We start from the raw sequence: 23,533 nt of genomic DNA, 5'->3' as shown, positions 1-23,533 counted from the left end.
GAGTCAATATGCTCAAAAATAAAAAGGGGAAGTCCTACATCTCTCAACTGGAAACAGACAAGAAGAAGAAAAAGGGGCTTGTTCTTAAGAAGACAATATAATCCAGAGGCCAGCCTGCAGAAAGAAATGACTGGCTCCACACCAAGACATGTATAGTGGATATAAACCCAGAAAATTCACTAAATATATTACCTCTTACTCTCTACAAGATTTTTTTCATGAAAAATTGTTCCATTTTCTCAGAGACAGTGACTGAATCTCCACAGAATAGCACCTCCTGCGTTCATAGCACATTTACAGCTGAGCAAAGCACTGTTAAATGCTACAAATGCAAACAGCTGCACAAAGCAGTGTAACACCGGAGAATCCAGCCACTCCTAGGAAGAATCTGGGATTTGGCATGTTAGCTGTTGCCAGCATTTTACTTGTTTGGTTTAGCAGCCCACGAGAACATTTAACAGTGCCATACACTCTTTTTAAACACTCTTTCATGAAGAGGGATATTTTATACATGTTGCATTTTTTAATAGGAATAAGACTTTAAGCTGCTAAAGAAAAAGCTCTGTTTGTCTGGATTTGTGCATCACTGAAATAGCCAATAGTTTGGAAATAGATCAACATGCATGCAGTGTCAAAATCATTCATAAGCTAAATAACATAAAATAACCTGCATGCCTGTTTTTTTCTTTGTTGCTGTACTGCAGGGAAAACTGGTGACATGCAGGTAAAATGATTTTTGTTTCGTATTAGAAAATACTGAATTCCGAACAGATTTTTAAATTAATGAAATCAGATGGAAAGAACTTGCACTCATTTAATTTTTAAAAAAACAAGATGAATATATGGGCAAATGCCTTTCCATAATTCTTAGCAGCAGTAATCACACTTCTCCAGATTTTTTATCTAAAACTCAGAATTTACTTGGGATCCAGATATAACATTTGGTAGCTGTACACAAGAATGATCACAAGTGAAGCTCCTCTTTCCAATGATCATTGGTTCCCTGTTTCAGAAGGGTTGGATAAAGATAAGATTCCCAGCTGAAATACTGGGACTTTACAAAAGTAAAAAAACAACAAGCAGTCTGATCCTGAATCATAGCCTGATCCTGCTCCCATTTAACTCAAAAGAACTTCTACCCACTGCTTATATTCTTTTACAGAAAAGCAGAGATAGCTCAAGGCAGCAGGCAAGGTAGGCAGCACCCTAGAGCAGAAAGCTGCCTACACCACCCAGGAGAAGATGGTGCACAGTGCTCATTTGCAATTCCACAGCCCTCACTAGTACACCGTCTCACAACTCAAATGCACTGACTGAGACCAAGGGCTTCAGCTGAAATTTTACCAGGCTATGAGTATACATCATTTATAGGTCTCAGCTGCTCTGGAACTGGATAGCCGATTCCTGAAATATTCTTCCATCTTTCAAAATTTGTATTACCATGTAATTCACCTCCTGAAGAAATTTATATTTTTATCTATTCACCAAATGAAACCTCAGTTGATGCTGGGGAATCTTTGTTCCTCTCAGTATTCTTTCACCGCTGATGGGTATTTTGTGTTGTTCTGTTTTTTAAATCCATGTAAACCAACTGCAGGCTGATTTCAGTTCCACGCTGCACAGATTTCTCCCAGAAGGGACTGACATTTTTTCTTTCTGTGGTTTCAGGGTATATTTAAGTATTTTATATAAAAAGAAGAACAGCTTCAGCAGGGATACTGAAAGACCCCCACCATGGCCAGTGCTACCTACCTAGCAAGGAGGTGCAGAGCCGGAGATCAAATCAGAGAAGATGAGACGGGAATGGGAAAGCCTCAGTGCTGCAAACCTGATATGTTGTGCACAGGGCATTTCCTCCTGCTTTCGGAAGACAGGGGCGGATCTGACTTGTCTGGCTCCAGAAGTGTGTGCTGTCAGCCCAAATTCGCTAGCTTAGGGGTGGGACTTAGCTTCCACTCCTCTTCAAGGCATCTCTCACTATGGGCAGCTGGAGCAGGTTCATGTATAAGCGCCATAGGGAACCCCAAGAACTAAGCCTGAAATAATGTTCAGATTCTGAGAAATAGGTGTCACAACGCAAAACCTTCATCCATTTACCTGCAAAGGACTCCTGTACTGTGCTTAGCATTTTGATCTCCAAACAAAGTCACTGGTCCCTCCAGTGTGCAGGTGCTCAGCTCGAGGGACCAAAGGATAAAGCCCATATTCAGTTTGTTAGTCTTCTTTCATTCCCCCTTCATATAGACTCCTGATGTTTCATCTTTCTGGTCTTCCTTAAGTCAGGAAATATAGAGAAGTCAGTGGGTGTTTTTAAGCACTTTAGTTGCCAAAGTATGACTTGAATGGTTATAATATGTGATTCAACTCAAATGAGTTTCTCTGTGTCCTCACCATTTAAAGATTACCCAAAAGACTGCACTTCCTTAGAACTGTTTGTATCGCCAAATCAGAAACTTCAAGTGATGAATGTGGTATTTGCAAATTCTTAGTCAGAAACCATAGCCAGTGTCATTAGCTTTCCAAACAATAGCAGGTACAAAACAATTTCACCAATACGGACATAAACTTAGCAGTGATCCATTGATCAGAAGACATGGGAATTACTATTATTTAATTCAGGGGTTTTATGTGATGATAATTTCTTGTTAAAAAACAAGGGGGGCTGTTAAGGATGTCACAACAGTACTGTCAGGGACTTTAACTAAGAAAAAATATCCTTTGATGTTGCCAAGAGAACTGGGAACATTTTTGGAGGGGAGCATATTCTGATCTGTTCTCCCACATGGGAACACTTTCCCAAAATAAGGTAAATAGCAGATTCCCCCTTCAGGGCTTCAATCTTTTAGCAATGGTCAGTCCACAATCACTTGCATGAATTCTGATTTGCAAATATAAACCTCAGGTTTTTTGCATATTTCTGTACCTGGGTGCAAAGGATTTTCATTTCAGTATAATGCCACATCACTGAGTATGTGCTAACGCTCTCACTCCTCGATATTGCTGTTACAATTCAGTCTGTTCATAAGGAAATCTGGGTTCGTTAATCTTGCCAATAGTCTGCATTGTGTCATGTGCTGCTCATTAGGAACCACGGGCAACCAGACTGTCTCAGCTGATCAGTTATAAAAGTTACAGGAGCCTTTCCTATCTTGCTGGTAACAAAGACATGAAGTCTGCCACTATTACAATTCTCTTCAGAAGAAGAAAAGCAGCAAGTGCCAATTAAATAAGGTGCCACAGTAGGCTGTACAGCAAACGGCATTCAGAATGAACGTTGGAGCATGAAGGACGGAAAGCTTGCTTCCTCTTTCCAAGAAACACAGCAGAAAGTTAAACACCGAATAACCTCTCTAAAATAGTACAAACTGCATGTATTTTCCCATTTTGTGTAGAGCAGTGAAACATCCTTAAGCCCTGCGTTAAGGACTTAATTGCAGCTTTCAATGGGCTTTTAGCATTTCAACAAGTCTGAATTTCATTCTTTCAATGCAGGCATCAGCTCCAGTCCAGTGGTGGACTTCATCTGTCCTTATGGACACATGCTAGCAGCATCAGTACGGCTGTAATTCATGAGCAGGGTTTGTCGTAAGTGCAGGGTGAAGTAGTAAAGGACAGAAAAGTTTGAAAGTGTTTCCATCTTACAGGGTTTTATATAAATTCTGGCATACTAGAGGTTACCTACTGGGACTACTATAGCACATCTTGCATGAGACAGTGAACAGCTCACCATGTGGGACTAAGGGAGATCTGCTAGTTGGTGTATGTCTCTTGTAAATCCAGGTCCATTTATGCCAGCTTCAAATGGCACACCTACCCTAAGCAACCTCTTCTATTGCTCATCTCTCCCTTTAATTAGAGTGTTTTTCCCAACACAGAGTTCTCTTACTGTAAATTCAACTCTCAGTGTCATGCTACATCCATAAGCAATGCTGGCTTTTCCTTGTCTTCACAGTTCACTGTTATGCATTTCACAAGAACCATTATCATGGTCTTCCCAATCACCTTTTTGCAAAATCAAGCAGTTGTGCTTTGCTAAACCTTTACTTAGATCTCAAACTCCCTAAGCCTTTGATATTTCTCGATACTCTTGTCTAGTCTCCTGTTGCTCATTATCTCTCCTACGATACAAAACTGGAGTGGGTACTCTGCCTGGGACCTCAGCAGGACAGCATGGTTACGTATATATTTTTCACTGATTACTATGGGCAATATATTCATTAACTATTCCAGATGATTTCCTCTGGAGTAAATCTGCTTTCACTTTAAATTAAACTATGCAGAGATCACATTGAAAGAGGAATAAAAGCATCCATTTATGTAGCTCACCTGGTGTAGCTACTCCACCTCAGGTTTTTAGCTCACATTTTTCCAAATGAATGCTGTCAGTACGTGCACAAGTGCAAATGTATGCTTTCCCCTATTTCAGACTTGATGTCTAAATCTATCCTGCGTAAGATGGTTAAACTTTCAACAGTTCCGTCCTTTAGTGACAGCTACCAAAGACAGAAGGAGAATGTCAGTCAGCATTTTGGAAAATAAGACTTAGCTTTGCAACACCATCTCTTTCAGCCATCTAGAAGCTATCTAGATTTATTTTTATTATTTTAATGGGCATTTTTATTATTGTAATGGATTAGATGTCATTATTGTTCATCAAATAATATATTTAAATTAAGTCTTAAATGTTATTTTACAGGATAAATCAACATATCACAGCACCAATTTTCACTCACAGAAAAGGTCAGTACCCAAACGCAATACGCTAAAAATGGATCCGCTCTGAGTAATGCCCAATCAAATTAATGAAACTAGATCCTGAAGACAAAGTTTAGCTTTTTGTTTTACCTCTGATATTTTGAATCTGTTCTACACACTAAAGCTTGATTCAAAATGTCAGGGAGAAAAATGAGAAATTAAGTAATGCAGAAATAACTTTTTCTTTCACTATGCACAATCTATTTATACAGCAGCAATCTTTGCATTATTTTTCCATGAAAACCACACTGATTATCAATCAATGTTTATTCTGTTTTTCTTCAACATCAATCTTTTCCTATTTAAATTAGAGTATATATGTAAATTGTAAAATTACTTATTACTTCTCTATACATTAAATGAACATTAAAACCACATTATCACACCCTATTTTTTTTGTACCAGGGAAGCAATAATAATCATTTAAGCATTCCGAAGAGTGGTCTGGTCAGTATAATCTTGAACCTTTTGCAGGTGACAAAGAATTTAGCAAATTTCTTGTGTTAGAAATTGGGAACTTTTAACATCATATGAAACATAAAACCATAAGCAAAATGATCCAAAGACTGATGACTTCATAGAAGCATGATTAGAATATTTTTTCTCCTGTGAAAGATCCGAAATCTTCAGATGGATGGGGAAGTAAAAGTGGCAATCATTAAGTGCAGTACACATACCACACTTAGTGTGCAAGTTTGTAACTATGAGAGCAACGGAAATATATACAAAATATGTAATAGTTATTGTACCTGCAAAACAACTATAGCAAAGTGGATAATTTTATATATTTATGGACATGATACTGGTGCTTAATATCTACAAGCACAAGTTTTGCTAGGTAACATTTCTCAGGAATAAATACAGGATTTGATAGGTATAACAGTTGTATGCACATACATCTGAATCTACCCATTCAAAAAGTCCTCTGAGACTAACACATCCTGGGATAAAACATAATAGAAGACAGGCTTGCTACAGCAAAACACATAACACTCTCCAGCTAAAATATCCTTATTTATTAAGGAGGGCTTCTGTTCAGCATAAAGCTACTCACATTTGTAGTTCTTCCCAGTGTGAGATTTCATAAAGATAGAGCTTTACTCTCTTTATTTTTTGGATACGTTAATATTTTTCTTTCTTAATTACCAGTAAGACTAACTGTTAGATCCTTCCATCAAAGTGTTTCAGTATTGATAGGCACGAATATTGGAAACATAGAAAGGAATGAAATTCAGAGTCTATCTGCAGTATTAAAGGGGTTCTAGATCATGCCAGAAAAAGATGCATCTAAGCATGGAAAATATTGCTCTGTTACATATGCTCTAACATTACAGACATGAAAATCTCACAGGTCAGAACAAAGATCACATGAATACAGTCCTATGTAGAGTGAAACATGGAGAATATGGCATTTTCCTCTGTCCCCTTCCTAAAAGTTCCCAACATTTGTTTTTGACCTCTGATGGGCATTCAGCTGTTCTTTGTAAAAGCATCTATTAAGCACTAGCACTCCTGATTGCTTGCCAGTCCACTATGACTACAATTCCTCCCTATGTGAAAAATCTTAACATTTACTGTCACTGAATTTCCTCTGCCATCTTATTACTCAGTCACACTCAGTATCATCAGATCCTTCTGCAACTCTTCCCAGTTGACTCTAGCACTGTCAGCAGGCTTTGTTAACCCCCTTTTCCACATGTTGAACTACCCAGATGCTTGGACTGATGCCTGTGGGGCTCCACTGGTGATTTCCCTCCATTGTAAAACTTGACCATTTACTCCCTGTTGCTTTCTAACTTTTAATCTGCTATTAATTCATGACAGGAGTTTCCCTTTCATCGCACAGCAGGTTTAATTCTTTATAAGCCTTCAGGAAAGAACACCATTGAAAACTTTTGGAAATCCAAGTAGGTTATAACCGGATCACATTCTTTCCCCAAATTATTGCCTCCCTTGGAGAACCGGGTAGACTTGTGAATTTTGACCTCTCCCTGTTAAGCCATGCTGTTTAGCCTGCACGATGAATACCACAATCCTAAATTATCATTGACTCCCTGTTCCCATTCATTCCATGCTACAGTGCTGAGCTGTAGCTGTGGTTTGATAGCACTCATCATCCTCATCAGCGCTTCATGCACATGTGACAGAGTTTGGCTGTCAGAAAATGAACGGTTATGAATTATGGAAAAAAATTTTTTTACAAGATCATTATTTCCCATTCTGTTTTTTCTTTCCGTCTTTCTCTAATGCAACAAAAATGAATGGAGGTGTGGGAGAGAGAAGAAAGCTCGCAAAATGGAGAATGTAGCCTTCTCAGAGTTCATTGCAGAGGAAACCAACCAGCTTAATATCAACGGAAAAGCCCAAATTGAGGGCTTCCAGGCTCACAAGTGACTTCAAAGCTTCAGGGGACAGAGGAGAAGGACATTTCCAATGCAATTCCCTAAGGAAATAAGGTTTACTGGAGAGGCTGTGCACCACTCCACCATCACCTTCCCTCCCTCTGCCCCGTATCTTCTGCCTGTTGGATGGCTTTCACCCAGCTTGACAAGGACATCGAAGTCTGAATGGCAAGCGCCACGGCAAGGTGGAAGCTGGATGTGGGGGAAGAGAAGCCAGCAGTGCCTCCCTCGAGCGGGAAGCCAGGAGTAGAGCACCCACGAGCTGGGGCCAGGCACCCAAAGGAGGAGCAGGAGGACACTGTGGCAGCACCCAGCCTGGGGTGACCCACAGCACAAGTGGGTGCAGTGCACCGTTTGGTGGTTTTGTGCAGTTTCTCTCCACATCTGACAAAAATCCTTCCTGCTGATGTTGTATTTGTTGCTGATGTCATTACTCAAAGTTTCAAGAAAACCTGGTTTGGGGAAGAGGGGTCATGCACCCCCTGGACCTGCAGCCTCTCAGAGAAGCTGAAACATAGGTGCAGCCAGGGACCCCAGGATATCCAGGCACAGCTGAGGGGTGCAGGGCCACCGGCTCCTGGCAGTCGGGGAGCGTGTCCTACCCGCTGACTTAGGCAACACCAGGCACCTCGCTACCGAGCAGTCTGTCAGGATGAAAACAGGGTCATCAGGGAGCTGTCCCCAGGGTCTAGCACAGGCTAACCCAAGATGTTTTGAATTGAACTTTTAATTCAAAAAATTTTAATTTCCCATTCAAAATGTCATTGTGACACTCGGTTAACAGCTCTAATGTATTTTGCTTCGTGCTCCCGCATAGCAATAAAGCAATATTGCCACAGTGTATCTGACACTGGAGCGGTAGGTATAGGCTGATGATTTAATATTGCGCTTTTACGGTCATGTCTAAAGAATTTTGGCTGGCTGGTAAAGCGGATAGCAGACAAAGGCCAAAGTACAGTTATTCACACCCTGTTTTATGGTTTGGTTTTTCTCATGTTATGACATGAGATGCATGGAACACAGCACAAAGGTTTCTGTCTGCTAGAACAGAGGAATGCAGGATTCCTGACAGAGAAGAAGAATTCATGGTAATATTCCCATATGTATTACAGTGCTTATCTTTTGAGATACTTACGCCTATTTAAATATATTCACAGATACAGACATATGAATAGGCACAGAGAAAAGCAGAAAAAGTTTATGTCTTATTCTACATAACAACTACAACATACTGAAAATGGTTCACTTGTAACATACTATATGCAGCTAGGATGTCCTTTTAAAAGTGACTATATTGTTACAGATTCATATTCATCCAAAGAAATTACATACAAATCAGCCAGTGCTTAAAAGGAGTATTTTTTCCTGTTTTAATGGTTATAATTTAACAAAATAATTCTTTGGGATCAATCTTTGTAAAACTACTTGAAAACAGGGACATAAGAGCCACAGCCACCTTTCCTAAAGGTGTTTTCCAAGCAAGATCCAGGTTTCAGTTCCCTGGATTCTAACACTGGCAGCCAATACTTTTCCTGTAACAGTCTGAACAAGATCCCAAATCTGAAAAAATAACAAGGTCTAAGAATATTCAGGTCTAGAAATGCATGTTCTACAAGAACTTTTACTCTAAAGCAACCTTCTTCAATTGTATATACATTTTTAAAGGAAGTGAAGGCAAGGTCTGAGCAAATCAAAGTGCAAAATTGGCAGCGGGGGGGAGGGAAAAGCTTCCACAAATTAAACTATTATACACTACAGAATCTTCCACAGACCCACAAATAGGTAGGTCAGAAAACAAAAACACATGAAAGAGTTGAAAAGTGAAACAACATAGCTTTTAAGAGGCAAGGTTAGTTATCTCTCTTTCCTTTGAAAAAGAGCATTCCAAAAAAAGCATCACCAAAATGCAAGTAAGATGCCACAATAAAAATATGTGTTATGTACCAACAAATACTTAAGTGTTTGAAGAGACTTCACAAAAACTGCATGACAGCCTTGAGACAGATATTTAATCCCACAGACAACCCTTAGTTTAACCGGGTACAAAGAAAATTGGCTTAGATGTCAGTTTCTCTATATTGAACTGACAAAAACAGCCATTTGCCTTAATTTTTTTTAATTTTTTTCCTGCTGGTAACAAATCCAGAAGAAATAGCGTTTTGCTCTTTTTGTACATCAAGGCATATCTTTGCTATGTTAACCTAAAAGAATTTTTCTTCCTGTATCTTTGAGCTCCGCACATAAATACCAGACAGGCAAATATCAGAGACAAAACCAAACCTGATTTAGAAACAGACTTTCTGCCATGACATACCAGAAGCAGAGTGTTAACTTTTCACTTTCCAAATCACAAAATATTGAATATTGAATAATTATTTGAAATGTTAACATTTAATTCTTTAATAGCATCCTCAGGGGCTTCACAACTCTCACCTAATTTGCAGGTAATAGGTTACAGCAACTTTTATTGTTGCACTGGACATAATTATTTTTTTGTGTGCTTTTACGTTACGCCAAAATTGCCTAAGTGCATATGAATAAGGTTGGGGGTGGTGGTGGTTTGTTTTTTGGTTTTTTTTTAAAGAATATGTATACATTTAAATGAATGCTTTTGCTTTCTGCCTTGGTTTTCGACGAGCAGCATTTCTGACCATGTAGCGTCTTGCTATTGTTCCTGTCTGTACCCACCGCATCTGCTCCACAGAACTTCCCTTTTTTTTTTTTTCCTGTAAATCACATTGTATTTTGTAGGCAAACCTTACACAGAACTGAAAAGAATTAAATGAAAAGTCCTCCACAGCCCATTACAGAGCCCTGCTCCGTGTGTGAGAAGGTGGCAGTGATCTGACCCCAGCTGGGCTTTGCGCTTGCCTCTCACTGCCTTGTTCTGGCAGAGGAGAGCCCACCAGAAAACTGCTGGCTTCTCTCTTTCAAAAAGCTCTGTAAATGCCACATCTTGAAGAGCATGAAGAGGAAACATACACTTAGAAATTGATCCATTGGCTGCAGCAGAGCCTGCAATGCAGCAATGGAGAAAAAGAAAAGAGAGGACTCACCAAGATACATCCTGATGTAGGGAGAACAGTTTTGGTAGCAACCCTCAACAGTCTGGAAGTTAATACTCTGCTTCTCTCCTCTTTTCCTTTCTCAGTCCCCCCCACTCCTAATTTCCCCATTTAAGGGAGAAAATAACAAGGCAGAAGACGCCAAGAGACTTTCATGACATAAACAATAAGGCCTTCCTGTGCCAACATTTCCTTTAAAAACACTTGCCAATAAAGCTCCTGGAGGCCAGCAAGAGAAAGAAATGCCGAAACAGCCGTGACATGAACTTGGCATATTTTCTGACTCACTCACTTCCCCTGAGACAATCCCTCCAAGAGAATGCTGAAGGATAATGGGAAAAGAAAATTTCTTCCAGTGAGAAGGACTTCAGCTGCCCATGCTATACAAGAAAACTGCCAATTAACTTTATTTCTGTTTACCTACAGACTCGCTCACGCAGCCACCTCCGCTGGCATGTTTCCTGACTCACACGCTCATGTTTGCACATTCATCTGTAATCCTGATGTCTGAAAAAGGCAAGGAGGCCTTTTTTTTAAAAAATAAAATACTGAGAATCCCCATCTCCAAACAATTTCTGAACAGCAGAGAGAATGATCAATAATTGATAAAGGGTAGCCAAACACATGGCTGCTTCACACATTAAATCCAAGGTTGTTTTTTCCTTATTTCTGGTATTTATAATTCTTCAGTACTGCTATACTTTTTTAGTGGCAGACACGCTGGTCTATAAAACATTAAGGATACTCATATATCTTGTGTATCTGTAATGAAAGATTGTCAAAATTATTTTGTCTTGTCAATCCATCTCATGGATGTTTTCAAAACTAAATGGCATGCTAAGAACCAGAAATTAAAATCTCTTTGGAAATCAGCGTCTTACACGCACCAACACGCATTCACTTACTCGCTCCTCACTTCTGGGGTACGGCCGGTCCCTGCCTGAAGTCCCCTGTGGTCAGAAGCATGGGGGTTTCAGCTGTCCCCTCTCATCTGCGCCTTCATCTTCAACCCCAGCACAGAGGGACCCTCCCAGGAGGCTCAAACCCAGCTCCGGACGGAAGGGATGGGCAGGAGGCAGGCCAGCGCCGTGCTGATGGCAGGGGCAACACGGCTGCTCCTCCACCATGGGGTCGCGGCAGCTCCTGCCCTTCCAAGGGCAGGGCCAGGCAGGTGAAACGGGGATCTGGCCAGGCTTTGCTCCAGGGCTGCCACCCTGCTGCACTCCCCTCTAACACCAGAGCAGGCAGCAAACCCCCACCTTATTCAAAGATAGACCAAGCAGAAATTTTTGTCACTTTGCGGAGGCCGTTTGATTACCAGTCTCAGTCTTGCGATGAGGAGACACCACCTCTTCCTTCCACATGTACCCAATTCAGGGGACTATGCAAAGATCCGACCATGCCTCTATGTGAACCTTGCAGCCTGTCACTGAGTTAGCTCATGCTCACTCTCCGTTTCTAAGAAGGCAGTGAGCACTGCCAAGTGCTCCTCACTCGGCTAAGGGTTGTTATTGTTGCTGGGGTTTCTTTGGTTTTGTGTTCAACTTCTTAGATTAGCATCAGGGTATCACATATCAAAATAACCACTAGAGAGGATATGCTGGCCTGCTCAGAAGTGAGGGTTCACCATACCTACAGCTGCATAGTTTTATTGTAATGTAGTCTGATATCATACAACCCCTGGTTTCTACTTTCTAATATCTTACTTGCTGCATTATAACTTGGGCTTATGTCACACTCGGCAAATCTCCTGACTCTCCTCTAAGAGCCTGCCTACCCCTGAAGACCCTCAGCGATCATATCTAGGCCAGTGGCACCAGACTGCACAATTTTGGTTTGATTTTTTTGTGGATTCTTTTCTTTTTTTTGACATTCCCAGCTGGTATGGCTCTGCTGGTAAAATACTGTAGTATGTGTATTAGGGGTTATCTACTAGCTCACCTTTACTCCATCATGGCTGCTGGGCACCTTGCCAAGACACACACACACACAGAGCACAAGCTGCTTTTATTCTTAACCATATTTTTCTGCCCACTCGTGAAGCTATCACTGGCTTGTTTTTAGGTTTGTTTTCATCAAAACCTGAGAAAAGATGTGGGTTTTTTTGTAACACCACCAGGGCAAGCTATCTGTGGTTGGCTGGCAAACTCTGAAATTCAGGGCTGGGGCAGAAATATTTAGGAGTCAAAAAAAGCTGACTTGCTCAAGAAATTAAAGCCCTTCTGACAATCTTCCAGAGAGCCCCTGAGGAAAAGGGAGGGAACCAGAGAGACTCAAGGAAAATGGATGAGAGCCCAGCGTGGAGATTCACGCCAGAACGGTTCCTGGCCAAGAAGGAAGGTTGGCAAGTAGACAAATACAGGCTTTCATAGGCAGCATTGTAAACAAGACATTAAAAATATTAATCCATTTAGATTTCAAGCACCAAGATGAGTTTTACTTAAGAAGCAGAATTATGCTGGTAATGGCTCCTCAAACATTTCAGCTGAATGTCAAAACTTTTGCTCAACTGTATCAAGTGAAAATACAAGGAGCTGTTGACACTACAATATTCAAACATTCAATCGTATGGCAGGACTGGAAAAACACAGAGGAAGGCAAAGGAATGCTTGAGCCTTGGGCAGAAACTCAAGCCCTCGCAAGGAAACTGCATTCACAAATTATTTTTACCTTCATTTCTACACCAAAATAATAAACTAAAGAGGCAAAATGGTTTCTTAAAACCAAGCTTCCTTTCAGAAATCTTTTCAAATGAAACGTAAATTACCTCTACTGAAATACTTTGTTTTCAAGTGGAAACAGTCATTTAGAACAGAATGTCTTTTCGTGTGAAAGAAAGTTTAAGTAAACTTGAAACATCTAGGACTTTTAAAAATGTTTCTTCTCTCCTACAGCAATCAGCATGTCTCCCCTCTTCCCCTAGTAAACACACACTTATTCTAAATGATCGAATAGTTTATTTTTTTAAAATGCATTGGAAAAGTCATCTCTCCCCCAGGCAAACAGGCATTCAGGACAATATTGAATCCATGCTGGCCACTGAAGTACAGAAACACAGAAGAAACACATCATTTTTTGGTGAACATGGTGTCAGGTCACCTCAAGCCTGCCATGGCCAGGAGACTCACAGGTCTTCTACATCCTGGTGAGTAGGGTTCACAAGCTGGTCTACCAAGGGGCAAGCGTGTCAGGGGAGGCCCACAGGGAAAAACAAGCACCTTAAACAATTGGAAAAATATGGTCTACAGTCACTATATGAGATTTAGGAACTGAGAGAGTCAGGAATCGGAAGATTCCTGTATTGAGTTAAAGGACAGACTAGTACTTCTTGAATCAACCAGGTTGTCCCTCATGGAAGTCCATGTGCACAGCCTGTGCTCAAAAGAGGTCTTTTTCACCCCCTTGGTAGCACTGACAATCATGGTAAAATGCCACATGGAAAGGGACTGAGATATCTCCATTCAAAGCACTAAAAGCATTCTAAAGAAAAGGCTAACATTCTCCATTATCTTTGGAGGCTTTAAAAAGCATTATTTTAGTAAAAAGGCTAGAACAGCATCCCATCTCTTGTAACCCAGGGTATACTATACACCCCTCAGAATTATAATTCTTATCAGGTTCCTTAAAAAAAAAACAAAATGAAATGATAAAAAAACCCCAACAAACCACTACACTCTTTTCCTTGTTTATATCTGCAGCCACACACAAACTTAAATCTTAAGCTTTCCACGGTATCTGAGATGGGAGATCTGAGCAAATGAAAACCTCCAAACACAGAGTGAAAGAACAAATAACTTCATTCTGCTTAGAAGTGAAAAAAACTAGATTAAAGTTTAAAGAATCTGAAATTTTATAACCGTTTAAACATTTAAATGCAAATGCAAGTAGCAACACATGAATTATAGAAATTCTGTAGCACTCCTGATCTTATGAATCATACTATGAAATTTGCTTTCTGCACTCTCGATGTAACCAGAATGAAATACTGGCATCTCAGATATTTTGAAATTATACACAAGCAGCACATTTAATAGCATTAATTTTGATAAGTTAGCATCCTATCTCAGATGCATCTGTTTCAAAATGTTCTAGCTGAAGGTATTTTTATGAAAGCTATTTGCCCATTACATACCACAACCAGTGCAACTTCACAGTCCAGGGAGGCATTTTCATCACACGAAAGGAGAAGCCATTAGTGAAATGCTGCTTGGCAAACAGTAGCTCACACACTGAAGCTGCAATATTATCCTGGCTTTCCTACATATTAAGCATAGGACTATGTTCAAAGTAAACATGTGGTCATAATTAAATAATAATTATGACTAACATTTGTGTAACACCATTCATCCAAATAGTTTAAAGCATTAGGTAAATCTGTAAACAATGGGTCTAATCCTGCACCCTTTACTCACATAATAACATGCAGTTCAAATGGACTATGTAGATCTTGTCTACACACAGACTTAATTGTTCTCAATTAACTCCATGTGTCAACACTCATTACAGCGTGTCTTGTTCCTGTTTAGCTTAATTCTCTCACTGCTTACTACAGGTGAATGTACTACACTCTCACTGATTTAACATCACTTTTACAACACTTTCCTACACGGACCCCACAGAGCTTTGCAAATCTCAACGCAGCCTCACTTCTCCTACAAGCTTCTAATAAGACAAATATTTTTTTACAGATGAGGAAGTTCACTTGTTAGTATGCTTAAGGGACTGACCATCCCATACTGACTTGCATCTGTAAACCCAGGACGTACTATTTCTATTCTCATACCTTAATCACACAAATAGCCTTCTTCACCCATCACGCTCCAGAGTAAAACCACAGGAAATGGTAAGAACAGGGGAAAATTCTGCAGTTTCTAAAAATAAAATATATTTGGAAGCAGACACGCTCAAACCACTTTTATGCATCTGTGGTACAAATGATGTCTGTTACAGAGAACCAAAGTTGCTAAACGAGTTAAAAAAAAAAAAAGAAAATCACAAAGGACTTGTAGACCTTCCTGACATTTTGGTGTCAGCCTGCCTTGACAGTCAAGCAACCAGAGAACAACGCAAGAGACCAGGAATACCTGAGTTGGATTTCATTTTGGCTCTGCTACGGACAGTTACTTTACTTCTTTGCTTCAGCTGCAATATCTGTAAGCCAGGCCAGATTGTCCCTTCCCCTTATGGACCTTTTGAAATTAATAAAAATCCCTACGGCCTTTTGAAGACAAATACTGTTTACTACTGCTAGCTATTATTTAGCTTTTAGCATTTTTCACCTTCTAGGTTAAATTTTACTTAGAATAAAGTCACTGTCACATCTCACTTGCACCTCGATTTAGTAAATTTTCCTTCCAAATTTAATTTTCCTTTGCAAGAGGTATGCTCAGTTTTAGCTCTTATATATATTCCACGTAACTTTGGCATACATCAGAAAGCTTTTTTTTAGCATCAGACAAAAGCACTGCAAAATGTCATCCACTGCAGAATTGTCTGCAAAGCTCACACTAGCACGACAGTGAAATAGGGTAGGGTTTCCCCTTAAAATCTTCAAATAGGTTTAGGCATTTCTCTGATTTGTTCATTCAGAAAAAAAATTACAATAATTGCCTCACCTAAGCACAACTTGGTCGAACCTGAAAAGAATCTAATGTCACAAGAGCAATCCCTACTATAGAAGAAATCCTGCAAAAGTCACTGCAACTACTTACGCGCTGTGGAAGCATTTCTCTTGAATTGAGAAGAAGCTGCACGGCCACTAGCTAGTAAGGACACAGCTCTCCTTGTTCACTGGTAACCCCTACAGCTATGCACTCTTAATCCTGTATATAGATGGTGTTTGTGGACCCCATATGAGTGAAAATGTGGATGTTAAATGCTTTAATACACAATATTTTAACGGCTTAATTTTCATACGCGATGAAAAGGGCGTGTTATGTTAAAGCGCACTGCCTTTGCACGTGAGTTCAGTGGGGATGGAGAGGTTTGCTCATCACATCGGTTGTACAGGCAGCATCTGTTGGCAGCACAAACAGGCAGTGGGTAGGGGAGCTCTCTCGCCCTGTCCAGCCAAAAAAGCAGCAGAGGTGTTATGATATCTCCTGCCAGAATACCCAGAGCAACGCTCCTGCTCAACAGCACCTCTTCACTTATTTTTGCAGTGCCTCGGACAGGACTGCAACTGTGAAAGCCGAGCAGTCTCTCTCCCTTCCCATGGACAGATCCTGACAGCACTGCACAGGCCACAGCTAAGCTTTGAGCTAAGGCAGAGAGACCAACAGCAACTCCATTCAGAACCAGGCTGTAGCCTCCTCTGCTCCTATCTGTGCCCTTGTTTTGGGGTCAGGCCGGAAAGAGCCCCATAACCCTGCCGGCAAGAGCACCTCTGGCACTGCTCCACACCCTCACAGCGTGCGTGGGCAGTGCTCAGCCCAGACGGGGAAGGGATCCTGGGGGGAATGGGTGCCAGGCCGCTGTGCACCAGAGACTCTCAACACTACCTGTTAGCAAATCTATAATCCTGGAGAATTTGTTCACAGTAAGCTACAAGTCATGCCACAGAGGATACAATTCACTGATGCACCACTAAGCTCAGCACTGGAACAATTCAAGCAAGGCTTTGATAGGGTCTTCTCCTGGCACCGAATTTCAGCCAGGAGGACTGAGACACTACCTGAAGTGAAAATGAACAGTGCACTAAATGAAAGCACACAGGACAAACAGGCTTGGTTGTTTGGATTTCCAGAGCTGCTTATGAGTAAAAAGCAATTATCAGATTTGACACAATGGTAGGCTAATCCATGCTTTCAATTCACTAGCAGTGCTAACTGGCATTTGCTTGGAAAGCTTTTATGTTTAATGCTAGAAATGCAAAATCAAATCTGCCTGAGATAAGAAACATGTTAGTCAAAATAGCCAAAAGTTTTAGCCGACATTATGGTAGGTTGTAAACTGCAATAGCTCAGGAGCGTTCCTGATAGGAAAAGCAGCAGCTCCAGAGGATAATAACCATTTCAGGCATCTTAGCTAAATGCGCCTGAGTCAGAGTTGGCTGTAAGTGCATCTAGAGAAGATATGAAAAAATGTCCAGGGACAGAAAGCAAGTCAAAACTTCTTCTGAATCTAATTAGGACAAACGAAAGTAAAAACTTCAATTTTTCTTTCATTTTAAAACAGTCACTTCTTATTGCTATAACTCAATCTCACTATCACTCCTATAATTTATTTATCATATGATTCACTTATAAACACACCCTGGTACTATCTGAGTTTATCATACCACTGATTTTAAAATTTCATATGCTGCTATTCTGGGGCTCTTGCGTCCCTTAAGATACAGTACTCCAATCCAACGTGAGCACAAGAGATTCTGAACATCCCCATGGTACATCTTTCTGACATGGAAGCAAATCCAGTGCAGAATAAATATGCAGCTAATATCAAAACACTTCTTCAGACCTGACCAAAGTGTTGGTTGCATTTAACACTGAATAATGAACAGGTATAAGCCACTCTTTTAAGAGTGATGACATTTCTGAGTGTAAAACACAGGCCAGGTTCTGATGAGATCCTTCTGTTGGTCTAATTTCACTAGCTTTGATAGATTTTCTCTAGGCTGAAATCGTGCTGCTATAGAGACCAAGACTAGGTAAGAGTTCAGTTCAGCTGCCTACACATGAGCTCAGGTATCCTGCCTGGCCTCCACCGACAGCTCCAGACTCCATATGAGTCTGCTACATCATGTGTAGCATCAGCCAAGCCAGACGCCTACCTTTGGTCATCCCTCCATGAACTGACTGCTGTTTCTAAAACATCTGAAACCTGAACAATTGCTTCCCTCCAATTTGTGGTGGGCTGGGTGTTTGGACCCTTGAGGATTCTGGACATATTTCTCCTCCAGGTCCTGGAGCACCACAAACAGAAGATGACTACAGTGATTTCTACAGATCTCACATCTGAGCAGAGCATATTCCATATTCTTCTCAAATGAAGCTTTGAGACCTTGCTTCTCCTGGAGTGCACACATGCAGCAATGAAGAAAAAAACCCACCAGAATCCTCAGGCATTTTCTACCTCATTAGGATGTAGCAGAGGCCATCTGCCATCTAGAAATGGCAAGTCTTTGCTATTTGTCTTTGAAATGCTGCATATTGTGACACCTATTGCAAACTATCAGACTGAAAACGTTTATGAAGGATACTCTGATCAGCCTCTTTCTCATCGGATGGGTATACTTCAATTTGAAGCTAATAATAAACTTTCTTTCCACTGAGATTTCTTTTTATCAAAACAAGTACGTAATCTAAAAAGGAAACCTGAAAATTAGGCTAAATTTTAAAATAAAATATAAAATGTCATGGTCCTACCTTATGGCTGCATCACCTTCTAATAAATGCAAGTAATAAAGCTGTGGGAGAGCATTTTCAGAACAGAGGAAAGTCCTAGGAAACAAAATGGTTTTAGTAGAATCCTGAATGGTTTCATTGAGTATTTTTAGCCTGGCCTCTTGAGATGCTCTGCAAACATTTGCAAAACTCTAAAACAGAGCCAGGGTTATGTCACTATCTTTGGTACAAATAATTTGTTAGGAACTATTTTGTTCTGGACAGGGATATATCAAGAGAGGATGCGTGAACTGGCTTGTTTTCTTTTGGATTAATGTTGTTTGTCAACTGAAGGCTGTCTTTATGAGGAAAGAGCAAAGTGCCAAGAAGTACATTTCGTCATGCCAAAATTAAAGGGAGGAGTTCAGAAGCAGTCTTTTATTACCTAATTAGTTTTATCAAATGACACAGATCAACTAACAGGAGATAACATAGGAAAAAGGGGTCTAATGAAAACGAGAGTTATCAGCTGGATGCTCTCCAGAAAACAATTATCTCTCAAGGTAAACAAGTACTACTGTTAGGAGGTCAGACACAAAGCGCAAGGAATGGAGGTCTTCTCAGGATACCAGCCCTCAGTGGAGTTGAAAAGGAAGAAAAAAGTAGTGGGATAAACTATATTGAGAAGAGGGATGACTTGTTATTAAAGGAGCTAGTATCTTTAGATGAAATTTTTCCTATCTGGCCTACAGATATCCCACCAGTTGTTTGGTTTTTTTGGTTTGTTTTTTTTTTGAAACACAAATAAAGTACTACTTGCCAGATTAATATCTCTATTCAAAATGAAAATTAGGACTACAATAAGAACAGCCACATTCACCTGCTGCTCAAGAACAAATTACCAGAATAACCTTTTTGCAGCTAGTAGGGAAAATGGCAGCTCGCAGATCTTATTTTATCTTGATTGCCCTTGTAAGACTGGAAAGGATAATCACAAAAAGAAATAAAGAATTTTAGATAATATTCTGCTTTATCCAGAATAACCAAATACACTATTGGAAGGTATTTAACATGTACTTAGGTTTCCTTTCCATTGTTTTCCCAATTGTATGATCTAAACTAGTCAGACAATTCAGACTCATATGGCTCACATTCAGATTACATCAACTTTTAATTCCTAACCTGAACAATACTTTCATGTTTTCCATTACTATTTTCTTATCTAGTATATACCTAAAAATATGCAAAACCTGATTATTTTAGCTGGTAAAATGACTCCACGCACACATAACAGCACAAAGACATTTAAGAAGCCTTGATAGGGAAAAAAATCAAAAAATGAGGATTTAATTGACTAAACACTTGTGCCCCCCAGCAGCTTGAAGAAAAACAACATCGATTTTTACATTCTTTGAGAACTGCAAGTGATGCAACAGAAAAAATTTATTATGCTATTCTTCCCCTTCATCCTCCCCCTCCTCCATCATCAGTTCACTTGAAAACAGATGGGACAAAGAGTTTACGGAAAAACGATCTATTCTTGGGGTTGAAAGTTCTACCTTTAGGGAAGGGCTGTGGGGACCACAGGGAGGTTTCATATATATTACAGTAAAACATATCAAGGACTGCTACATGCAGAACTATTAAAGGAACATAAAAATCAGTCACTCTAAATAAAAATACCAACCGCTGCCATCCCAGAACTACGTTAAGAGAAGGCAGAAGATGTTTATGAGGCCTTGGGAAGTCCTGGGCAGGGCCAGGTAGCACTGCTGGGAAAGACTGATCCATTTGGTTCCTGTTAGCATGCCTTTCCCTGCATGGAAAGGCTGAGCTAGGGACGAAGTCCCAGTTCAGATAAGACATCTCAACGACCCTGCATCCAGCTGAGAGCACCTGCAGGGTCAGAGGCCTCAGCCTGGACTTTAATTGCTGATCCAGACTGTCATGATGCTTTCCATGGGAGCGCCGACATTGCCAGCAGCCTACATGTGGAACAGGTTACCGCCATTCCTATGTGTTTGAATGGTCTTAGAAGTTTGGTATTGGATTTTGGGGTCTCTATAATAAGCCAGTCCAGGAAAAGTAGAAGAAAAAAGAGAGCGCAGCATGGGAATGCAAATGAATGAGTTCACACAGGCACAAATAGAAAGCAGGTTTAGTTGAGGAATGAAACTTACTCCATCTGCCATCCACCTTTAAAGCCCTGCAACAGAGTCTTATGGTCTTCACGAGTCTCCAAGTAACTCCACAAGGAGCAGGGATTTTCTGCCAAAAATAGTCAGTCTTCACTTTCCTCCAGATAGTCAGTCCTTGGCTGGCAAACCTCAACCACTGCAATATCCAGACCTGCACATGGATGAGGTCACTGGCCATGATCAGCACATCAGCATGTGTGGTGCAGATCTCAATGCACACATGCCAGCTTCTCCCCTAATGTACAATCCTTCCTTCCCACAAAACAGTACAGTGCCACTGTACTTTCTCTTCTTCCCTCGCCGCTCTGCCACCGCCTCCTTCCTGTTCTTCCATCCTTTCATCTTATACTAGGATTGACTGCAAGGAGTGGTTTCTGGGGAAAAATGATCCTGGGCTCTGCCCACCTTGAAAAAACTAGCAGAGGAGGAAAAACTGGCCAAAACAGGATCATGTGCAAAACCAGAAAAGTAACCACCACTCTTGCTGTGACCAGCTGAAGATTCAGTGAGCCACCTTCCTTCTCCCAAAACAACTTGTCCAAACAACAAATTACTATTTTAACTTCACATCCTTTCTCTTATGAAGGGTTTCTACCAGGCTTTGATCATACATGCCATGCAGACACTGAATTTCCAAATGCTTTGCTTACTTTTTTTCTTTTAATCCTTTCCCTTCTGAGCACCCTAAGCAGCAAGCATCTACTATGTCTGCCAGAGAACTAAGAGAGATTCCTGGACTCAAAATCCCAAATCAAACTGTTTAATGCTGGGCAGTGATTTTCTGGGTTCAGATAGGCCACCCAGATTTATATAGCTCCACCTGTAACATTGTGAGAAGAATCTTGCCGTAAATGGATATACATCCCAGGGTGCAGCCAGAGTGATCTCCTGAGATCATCATTCCTCCATGCCTACGGGATTCCTGCAGACAGCTCCTCTGAAAATCATAAGCTTTAAGGCAGTGTTCTCTGCACACCACCTTCCTTTTCCATGTGTCCCTGGGAGGTTTCAGCCTTCCTGCCCCAGCATCCCTGACACCAGACTCATCCCAGTGGCACAACGTGAACCCATCAGAACAAACAAGTGGAAGGAAAGGCGTTCACGCTTACTGCTGCTTCTGCCAGAGCACCCTGGCATTCTCAATCTGGTCCTAGGAGTACCGAGGCTAGACGCAACGCGTCGCCAACCTGTGGCCACAGTAAACACTGAGACCTCTCCACAAAGATTGATTTGGTTTGGGAAGCATACCTGAATATAGAAAAAAAAATAACTCTGAGGAATGTGGGCAAGAGAGGCCATCCAAACAAAAAAAGCCTCACTTGACCAGATCACCGACCTTGCCTAGGAATGCAGGCCCCTTACACAGGAGAAAAGTTATCTGTGCCTAGGCTGCAGTTAACATCCAGATTCGTATGCTGTTTTCCACAAGGAAAACGTGTGTCTGAGGTCAGAAGGCAATAAACCACATTTCGGTTTGGATCAGCTTATTATTTAGGACACAGAAACACAAAAATATCAAAGTTTTTTAAAACTAACAGTGAGTGATTATGTGAGGCAAATGTATTGAAAACACAACCCAGTCTCTTAGCTAGGGGTAGAGAATATTCAGCCAAAGCCTTCCTCTGACTCCCACTAAAAACAACACAATATGGAAATAACCAAAATTACGTATTAGAAGAATGAAGACTGAAGGCTTTCCACTAAGTTATTGTTTTCCTGAATCATTAATTGCAAGACAGCTTTCTATGTCACAATAGCACTTCAATTATTGACCTTTTAAATGATAAATTTACTGTACATTTTTGAGGATGGACAAAAAATTTATAATTGTTCTAATATGCCTAGTAGTAAAAGTTATAAAGGACACTGTGCATTTTGTCCTCAGTTTGCTGTTATAAAACTCAAACTAGGCAAACAGAAGATAAGCAATTAACAGCTTTAAGAACACAGGCGATTAGCTGCAGTCATACTGAGATAGAGCAATTCCTATGCACATTAAGTGGATTATTTAATTAAGTGACATGCATTTCAGCAGAATGCACTGGATAAGAGTGTGTGCAAGTTGCATGCACGTTGAAAAGAAAGTGTTCTTCCAAATTCAATACACATAGGTGGGAACTGTCACACAGCCTGTTACTAAGGATTATCCAATACTTCCCATAAGATCCGATTTGCTTATAATTTTGCCAGACTAATTGTATGGGCTGAAACTTTCCATGTTGGATGTCTGCCTCAGGGTATTTTTTTCTTACATCAGCCAAAACTGTTCAATGATTTCCAAGATAAAAGCCAGGGAAAAAAGACATTGTTTTACATTGAGAAAATAATATCTGGTAGCTCTTCCTTCAAGAATTCAAATATCCTTGTTTCAAACAGGCAGAAGGTGCTTTTTACTCAGGAAAGTGGCTTTTGCCAGGTCAGTTAAAACCAGTTCAAATCTGATGACACTCCAAACCTACGCAAACTTGTGAGAGGTGCTGGATATGGGGTTTAATGCCAGGTACCAATGGCACGTACCATCCTCACACAAGGAGAGGAAGGTGAGATGCCCTCCCTGCCATTGCTGCTGCCTGTGCCGCAGCCCAGGATGGAGGTCAGGCAGGGCCAAGAGCAGGACCAGGCTGACCCACACTCCCAGGGGGAAAACCTGATGAAAAGAGGAGGAGAAAGGATGTATACCTGGCCCGTCTAGACCACTTGTGCAGAGAACAGTGAGTAGGATCCCCTGAAGAAGTTGTTAAAAAGAGGATTTAATTAGCTGAGTGAAGTGACTTGGATAAGGAGTTTAC

At 40.7% G+C, this 23,533-nt stretch overlaps 1 protein-coding gene across 8 annotated transcripts in view; it reads right to left on the bottom strand.

Annotated features, from left to right (window-relative positions):
• The window catches only part of THRB (thyroid hormone receptor beta), a 179,736-nt gene that overhangs the window by 69,559 nt on the left and 86,644 nt on the right, over positions 1-23,533 (bottom strand). For 4 of the 8 annotated variants that reach the window (XM_064444259.1, XM_064444258.1, XM_064444257.1 and 1 more), the window contains one exon: positions 18,589-18,663. The exons of the other annotated variants lie outside the window; for them this stretch is intronic. The gene's annotated coding sequence lies outside the window, so the exon portion shown is untranslated. The remainder of the gene's footprint in view (positions 1-18,588; positions 18,664-23,533) is intronic. 8 annotated transcript variants of the gene reach the window in all.

The sequence above is a fragment of the Phalacrocorax carbo genome, chromosome 2 (assembly GCF_963921805.1).
Source record: "Phalacrocorax carbo chromosome 2, bPhaCar2.1, whole genome shotgun sequence".
NCBI lineage: Eukaryota > Metazoa > Chordata > Aves > Suliformes > Phalacrocoracidae > Phalacrocorax > Phalacrocorax carbo.
The sequence above is the reverse complement of the archived record's forward strand: the minus strand, read 5'-3'. Positions and strand labels throughout refer to the sequence as shown.